At 34.3% G+C, this 9,461-nt stretch overlaps 1 pseudogene; it reads left to right on the forward strand.

The window, feature by feature from the left end:
• Positions 1–503: 503 nt before the first annotated feature.
• Positions 504–2,045, forward strand: LOC141700842 (putative inactive receptor kinase RLK902; annotated as a pseudogene).
• The last annotated feature ends 7,416 nt before the right edge of the window (positions 2,046–9,461 follow it).

Genomic DNA, 9,461 nt, shown 5'->3' on the forward strand with positions numbered 1-9,461 from the left:
GGATGGAGCGCCCCTCCTTCTAGCGCCAAATGATAACTCCGGTGAGCGGGCGGCTCCGTCCGACGGCGTTCCTGGACCTTCTATGCGTGGATGAGGTGTAGTTGCTGGTTGGGCACCTGCAAAACAACACCAGAAGGGGGGTTTGGCTCCCACGGCGCCTCTGGTGTGAGAATAAGAACAGGCTTTGGAGAAGATGAGGGTATATATTTATGTAATTTAGAGGCTGCTCTGTATGTGTGTCTATATGTGATGGCTGCTGTGTGTTTTGAGTGTATGAGAGTGTGTGAGTGTAAGAGAAAAATATTTTCCAACCCCTAAACCCTTCAGTCTTGGGGGTATATATAGCCCCAAGGTAGGGTTTAGGGGTAGTTACCTCTAAACCTGAGCCGTCGGATCTTGAGAGCGGAGGACGCCTGGCTTGGGCGGATTGCTTACACGTGTCCAGGGGAGGACCACCTCCAGAGTGTCCTAACAGCCTCTGACACGCGCCGTGCTTGTCTGGAATGTCGATTGTTGATAGTTTTCATAGTCACGTGCCCACGTACCCCTCCTTGGCGGGTTGTAGGGTGTGCATGTGTTTGATGGGACCCCGTGCATGGCGGTCTGAGTCCAGATCCGGATCCGGGTGGGCATTAGGTCCGGGCTCCCTGTTGGATCCGGATCCGGGTCATAGGATGGGCCCGGGCCTGGTCTCTCCATTTGATTGTTCTGGGAGAGGGGGTCTCGGTCCATCGATCGAGCCTGATATCCTTTAGATCCGAGTTGAATCCTAGCCGAGTCTCTTATACCCTATCAGGTTATTTTGATCTTTGTTAGTCTTCTATGGCTTGTATGTCGTCGTAAAAATAAGGAAGCTAGGGTTCTTAGGTCATGTCAAGAAAGTGAAGTTAATGAGAAGGCGAGAGGTGAATTGGTGTACTTTCGGGAACCAGACGTGGTCTCTGATTTGAATGATCTTTTGGGAGCTTTTTCTGAGGTGTTAGGGAAGGGTGCATTCGGGATATCGTATAAGATGACTTTAGATAATGAAGAGGTGATGGTGGTTAAGAGATTGAAAGAGGTGGAGGTAGCAGAGAAAGTATATAGGGATAGATTGAGAGGCTTGGAAGTATGGATCATGAGAATTTGGTGCCTCTGAGAGCATATTCATATGGTGTAGGCCAGAATCTGCTTGTTTCTGATTACATGCCAATGGGGAGTTTATCTGCACTTCTGCATGGTGAGAACATTCATGCAATTTTGTTTTGGTTTTCGATTTGAGTAGTGTTTTTGTACAAAAAAATTGTACAGAATGACATGACATGGCACTTGATGTGGGGCGTTTTAAATGGTGTTGTTGATGTGAGTACAGGGGGGCCATTCCAATTAATATTCACCTCATGTCATTATGTACACAATTCTGTACATCAAGCATTTTCCTTTCGATATTGTTTACATTCTGAATTTTCCTTTTACGGATTTTTTTTCAATTTTGTTTTGTTGCAGAAAACAAAGCTGCAGGCAGGACTTCCTTAAACTGGGCTGCATGAGCAGCAATTGCGCTTGGTGCTGCCCGTGGAATTGCATACATTCACTCACTAGGGCCAGCAGTTTCCCATGGAAACATTAAATCATCGAATATCCTACTTACTACCTCACACGAGGCTCGTGTGTCTGACATTGGACTTGCTGAATTGTACGGGCCTGACACCATTCCCAATCGTGGCTATCGGGCACCAGAGGTAACCAATTCTCGCAAAGTCTCTCAGAAAACAGATGTTTACAGTTTCGGGGTTCTACTACTGGAGCTCTTAACAGGCATGTTGCCTACTCATGCTTTCTTGAAAGAAAACGATGTTGATCTTCCAAGGTGGGTTGAATCTGCTGTGAGGGAAGAATGGACATCTGAGGTTTTCGATGTTGAGCTCCTTAAGTATAAACATGCCGAGGACGAGATGGTTCAGCTTTTGCAACTGGCCTTAGCTTGTTGTGATCATTGTCCTCATGAACGTCCTATACTGACCGAGGTATTGCAGAATATTGGGGAGCTTTGTGTCTCCCGTTAATAACAACCCCAAAAGACAATTAAATTTAGAAGTTTTTGTTTAATCAAATTTCAGACATATGTTTAAAATTCGAGATCATTTCGTTAATTCTTAAATTTCAAGGATTTTTCTCTTGAGTAAGTCTCTGTTCTGCATCTTCCTGTTTCTCTTTGAGTCACTCAGGGTTGTTATTCATCGGCAATATTTGTATTCTACGCGGTCCATTTGAGGTGAAACAGTGTTGATTGCCATGTTTGATGGTTACGAGTGTGCTAGTAGTCCTCCGGATTAGTTGATATGGGCGAAAACTGACCTGAATACCAGATTAACAAAAAAAACATAGACAAGAAGCAACATTTTTTTGACAGTAACTGTTGAATACAGTTAAAAGTATACATAATCATTACAAGATTCTGATTCAATGGAGTTCTGAGCCAAGCAACTAATGTGGATAGGTTTCAGGATGTAAAACCATGAAATTCCTCGTGAATACTATTGAGATTAATCCTCCATGATGCAGCTACATATTATTTACCATAGCTCAGCATTGTACCCGATCATAACCAACACAAATAGAAGGCCACCTGCGTAACCAACTTTTGCTAATGTCAAGCTTACTTCACTTGTATATATACAATCAGTTAGTTAGATAGAAGAATAACAAGACTGTCAATCAGATACACATAGAGATCGATAGATACATAGATTGTGAGTTCAATAATGGAGTTCCATTTCATCTTTAATTTTTCATACCAATTATCATTTCATTTTTACTGTTATTGTTCATTACTCAATCCGTCCCATAATATTCTTCCCGTTTTGACTTTTTGTACTGTTCATGTTAAACGATAGACTACTAATTTACGTCTAATTTATAACATCAAACATAGTCATGAGTGATTTTGTTGGATTCGTATTTATGAGTACTTTAATACAATGAAGTTGTTATATTTAATAATAATACGAAATTAAATATGTCCAATATAAATAAGAAACGTTTTTAAGGACGAGAGAGTATATTTTATCAAATCACAAATACTTAGACCTGATAATTCATTCGTGTCCCCGTTCCTTGTGCTTTGTGTCTATAGGCGAAAACGAAACTAACACACATATGGGTTAAATATGACCCGACACGGAACACCATTAAATTACAGGAACTGTTTCGTGTGTACTACTATCTATATACACAAAACGAATTGAAACCGAAATAAATGGGAAATGATACACTATATTTTTTGTTGAAGTTGACATTACATTTTCAAAATTTTAAACCAAGAGTCTAAACAGAAGCCATTATAAAAGGTACTGAAATTCACTCTACCATTAGTCAACAATTGCCTGCAAAACTACAAATATATTGCTTCTATACTCTTTATTTAAAACCATGTTTTATTGATACAGAAAATACCGAAATAACAAAGTAACAAATTTTGGTACTTATCTAAACAAATTGACTCTTATTTTATCTAAACTTTTTTTTATTAGTTAGTGTTTATCCGCGTCTATTTACTTTTAATTTGAAAATATTTTATATCAATAATTAAGTAATATTAAATAAACTATATTGAAAAAACTAATTATAAAATAATTATAAGATAATATTGAATAAAATTAAATTATCTAAAATAACAAATATTTGGTTCATGAGATTATTAAATCTATAATCTTTATTAATAAGCGAAACCATGTTTTTTTGTACTCACATAACACAGATTGACTTCTATTATCTTTAAATTTTGTTCTTTTATTAGTTAATATTCATCCAAACGTATATTTACTTTTAATTTGAAAAATATTTTTTTATCAATACTTAAGTAATATTTAATAAACTATATTGAAAAAGGTAATTAAAAATAATTATCAAATAATATTAATTAATATTAAATTATATAAAATAACAATATTTTGTTCATAAGATAATTATACAATTCATTTCACACAAACAAAACTAATATTATAGATATTTATAACTAGTAAAATAATGCAGAATTAAAATTATTATGAAAAATTTCATAGATGATTTGATTCCTTTTAACTACACAATTATACTTTGTAAGTACCAATTTAATATTTTATATTAATATATTAATTTTGATCCGTTTTTTCGCACCTAATTCGATATATTAATCTTCTGCGCACGAGTTATCAACTATCTATATTAATAAGCGAAATCATGTTCTATTAGAACACAAAATTACCAAATCTTGGTACTCACTAGAAAAATTATATAACTAAAATTTTAATAATTAAATCTCAACTAACACGAATTGACTTCTAAACTCTGTATACTTTTTTCACATTAATTTCTATTTGTTAGTGTTCATACAAGCATCAATTTACTTTTAAATAATCTTATTAGTAAAAGTTAACATGTTAAATTAATATACAAGTATATAATTTCAACCCCCTTCTTGGCATGGGTTACTAACTAGTATATATAATTAGTTATATTAAAGTAAAAATTACAAGTTGGGTATAAAGAAACAGTCCATTATTATTAATGACAGCAAGAATAAATAAGAAATATTGTTGATGGCAAGTAGCTGCATCCTGCATGTATTTCTAAATGTTTTAATACTTCTGGTGTCCAAAACTAGAAAACAATATACGAACTCTACTAGTTATTTAGACAACTCATGCAAAACAATTGTTCAAGGAGTTATCCCCACACGTTGTGGGCAACAACCACGACCCAGTTTATATAAAATTTAGACTAATTTTGTAAAATAAAAATTAACAGGTATTTTTTCAGCCCTACCTATCTTGAAAAATAGTGAGTTCGAAAATCATGTGTTTTATATTTTTAATCAGGGTGATTTCTACAACCTAATCAGAAATATAATCAATATAATCAATACAAATACGCATATCAATCATAAATATTAAACTAAATAAATAAGGGTGAGAGAACTCGGAGCCGACTACTTTTCTAAACTAAACTCTGATACCATGTTAATTAATCAATCATTCTAAACTTTCAAGATAGTAGAGCAAAACTCGATTATCGTCTTTTATCTTTTAACAATATATTAAAAAAAAGATTGCTAAAATTTCAAGATAGTAGAGGAAAACTCGATTATCGTCTTATTATCTTTTAACAAATATATTAAAAAAAAATTGCTAGCCTTGAGGGGTCACCCTCAGGTAACAACCCTGAAATTAAAACAAATACAATACAAGTGGAGGTTATTTTTGTAAATACATAGTGAGAGATTCAATTATTATAAAAATGTTATAGAAAAGTATTATAATCTTAAGATAGCAGAGGTAAACCTCAGCCCAGTTTTCTCTTTAAAAAAATATATTAAAGTTAGGGTTGAGAACTGTATACTGAATGGATTTTATTTTTCTGGCCTTCCATGCCTGCCCAGGTGCGCATGTTTTTCAGTTTAAATAATTAAATAATTGATTTAATAAAATTCAACTGGTTCACATTCTGACTTGCTGCAGGCTTCCACATGGTACAGATTTAGCAAAGTATTTATAATTTACTTTAGATTTTAGTTATCTATCAGCACTATTTTATTTTGTATGCCTCATTTTCAAGTCGTCAGAGAAATACTTCTTTCCTAGAAACCGCAAGTTCAGTTTATAATACATCCAAGTAGGGGTGACTCGTGAATCGATATTCTGTCCGAATCCTAGCCGAAAACTAATAATACGAATATGAATCATCTAAAATAAAATTCGATCCGATAAGTATTGATAAGTATAGGATATGAATTTGATATGATCTAATCCGTTAATAATCTGATCTAATTATATATATTTATATATATATATTTATATTTATATTAATGGCAAGAAAGAAAGGCTAAAAACGGCCATTTAAATACAACGGTAGCTAAATATGACGGTTTACGGTCGTTTGTAAAGTCAATCGGGTCAAACTTCAAGTTCCCGCCAGAAAAAGATAAACAACGCCGGAGGTTCGTAGTCAGAGGAAGCCGTTGTATTAAGGCTGTCATATTTAGACACAAATACCACCGCCTTCTCTGATACGGTCGTATTTAGCCAAAAGGAAAAGGAGCGAAAGAAATCCGTCAAATTGTTAAATTTTTGCGAACATATACGACCGAAATCCATCATATTTCAGTTTTTGAAAAGGCGGCAAAACTCCCGGGTTATTTGAATTTTTGGTTGAGAATCAGGGAAAGGGATCCATTTTTTTCAGCCAATTCAAATTCTCTTGCAAGCATAGTCGGTTGTATTTGTAAAAACAACTGCCGCCCATTGTATTTAGTTTTAAATCTATTTAAAAATTTAGCTAAAAATTAATTATTGATATTGGAGTTTATAATTTATTTGAATTTTTTGAGTAATCCAACCGTACGAGTCTCTTTAATTTGAAAAGTTTAAAAAAAATATTTTTAAAACTTCTATTTCCTAAACATTTTAAAATAAATTTAAAATAAACAAGCAAATTACAATAGAATATGGTTGTATTTACCTACAATCTTCTTCGGTTGTATTTAATTTCCAACACCAGTCGGTTGTATTGGGTCGCCCTCATTTTCAATGCTGTTATGTCGTTTTTAACTTATTTAATTACAACTGTACATGGTCATGTTTATTCGTGCTTTGTTAACCACTTGTTGTAGCCGTATTAAATGCCAGAACTTATAAACACTACTGCATCCCCTTTCCATTTCCAATGGCTGCAAAATCACCCCCTTCAATCATTTTCTCTCTCTCTTCTCTCCTCTACTTTATCCATAAAAGCTTTCATGTAATCATCTTAAATCTTCAAATAAGTATAATTTTTAGCGATCCCGTCATTTTTTTGTTAATTTTTTTATTGTAAGTTGTGTAATATTTATTAATTTTAATATAATTATCTTTAATATTTTGTCTAATGAATTAATTACTTGAATTTGTTAATTAGTATAATTTTCTAATATTAATTTGTTTGTATTTATAGATGTCATTCGATCATAATTGGATTGGTCGTAATCGATTTGATGAGGCAAAGTAATTAACGGAAGAATATAAAATTAGTGTTGATAGTTTCATTAAATTTGCTATGGAACATCTTAAAGTCGAAGACAATGGACTTATAAGATGTCCACGCAAAGATTGTGTGAATCAATACTATAAACTTCCTAGTAGCGTGAAACTTTATTTGTATCGATTGAGTATCATGCAATGGTATACTAGGTGGGATTGTCATGGGGAGGAAAATGTGTCGAGGGATGAGGCGGAAACGAGTTTTGTTAACATCAGCTACAGAGATTATGAGATGCATGATGTGCATGATGATGATTTTGTGGATTATGAGGATTTTGAGGAAGAATCGAATGAAGCGGCATGAAATTTTTACAAGATGATAAATGTTGCTTCTGAACCAATTTATCCAAACAATGCCAAATTCACAACACTTGAGTTTGTATTAAAGATACTTCGTTTGAAAAACAAGCATAATTGCAGTAATAATAGCTTTGATGACTTGCTTCACCTCATTGAATCTATATTTCCTGAAGATCATAAATTGCCTGAAAACTACTACAATGTGCGCAAGATGACTAAAGGATTGAATATGTAATATGAAAATATTGATGCTTGCAAGAATGATTGCATGTTATTTTAGAAGAAAATCACAATAAGGCAAAGTGTGATATTTTCAATGAGGACCGGTACAAAGTGCACAAAGATCCAAAAAAGCAGAAGATCCCCCGGAAAATATTGCATTACTTTCCTATGACAATGAGATTGTAGCATTTATTCATGGTGGAGAAGATTGCACAAGCAATGAGAGGGCACCATGATAGAGTTACAGTTGAAGGTGAATTAAGTCACACTGCGGATGGAGATGAATGAAAACAATTTGATCGTAGATTTTAAAGATTTTAAAAAGAGATCTGAAATGTAAGGCTCAGGCTCTCTACTGATGGATTTGACCCCTTTCTTGATAAACTTCCAAGGACGATAATGTATGGCTTGTGGTGGTTGTTGTGTACAATCTTCCTCCCTCTATGTGTACCAAGGCTCTATATATATGTTCATGCCTCTTTAAATTCCCGGGCCAACGGGTTCGACAAAAGACTTATATGTTTATTATAGTCCATTAATTGATGAATTGAAATTGTTGTGACATACCGGGGTGGTAGCGCAAGCGAATGCTGTGCTTGGAACCGCAAGTGGGCCCGTAGTGAACATGGTCGTTGGTGAGGCTACGGCTTCTGAAACCGACGTTGACCTGTATGTATCCTACAACCCTGTAATATTTTCTACATATCTATCAAATGAATGGTTGATAGATACTGGAGCTAATGTGCATATTTATGCTGACATTAGTTTATTTGTATCTTATCAACAGAGTCATATCTTGACTGTGAAGATGGGGAATGCTAGTGCCGCTCAAGTACTTGGAATAGGAAACGTGGATCTGAAGTTCCCTTCAGGGCGTATACTATCTCTGACTAGAGTGCATCATGTTCCCGATATGCATAGAAATATAATAAGTGGAATCTGTTTAGTTTCTAGTGGTTTTGAAATTTCTTTCAAGTGTAATAAAGTAGTTCTTATTCACACTGGTATATTTTTTGGAAAGGGTTACTTGTCAAATGGTTTATTTTGTTATTAATGCTGAACCCGTTTTGGAAAATTTGAATAATAATATTATTCCTTCTGTTAACTGTGTTGAATCCTCGGATATATGGCATGCTAGACTAGGTCACTTAAACTTTGGTGCTCTTAATAATATGATGAACTTATAGTTGATTCCAAAATATACCATAGAAAAGAATTCTAGATGTCAAGTATGTGTGTCTGCTAAACAAATAAGGAGGCCTTTTCATAACATTGTTAGGGATTCAGACCTGTTAGATTTAGTATACACTGATATTTGTGAATTTGGTGGTGTGTTGACCAAGGACCAGTTTAGATACTTCATTACTTTTATAGATGATAGTAGTAGATATTTTTATGTTTATTTACTTAGACATAAGGATGAAGCACTTAGTAAATTCATTTTATATAAAACTGAAGTAGAAAACAAACTAGTAAGTTACTTAAACGATTGAGATCTGATAGAGGTGTTGAGTATACGAGTAACACTTTTAATGAATTTTGTGCAAACAAGTATAGTTCATGAAGTTACTCCACCATACACACCTGAGTCGAATGGGTTGCTGAGCGAAAGAACAGAACATTTAAAGATATGATTAATAGTATGCTGATTAACTTTGGGTTGCCTAAATACATGTGGGGAGGGGCTCTAAATACGGCATGCCATATTTTGAATAGAATCCCTCTGAAACACGTGGAAAAGACACCCTTGGAGTTGTGGAAAGGCAGGATGACTAGTCTTAAGTATCTTCGTGTATGGGGGTGCCTTGCTAAGGTGCTTGTTCATGAACACAAGAGAAAGAAACTAGGTCCGAAAACTGTTGACTATATCTTTCTGGGCTATCTTGAAACCACTAGAACTATGAG

The sequence above is a fragment of the Apium graveolens genome, unplaced genomic scaffold (assembly GCF_009905375.1).
Source record: "Apium graveolens cultivar Ventura unplaced genomic scaffold, ASM990537v1 ctg2963, whole genome shotgun sequence".
Classification (NCBI taxonomy): Eukaryota; Viridiplantae; Streptophyta; class Magnoliopsida; order Apiales; family Apiaceae; genus Apium; species Apium graveolens.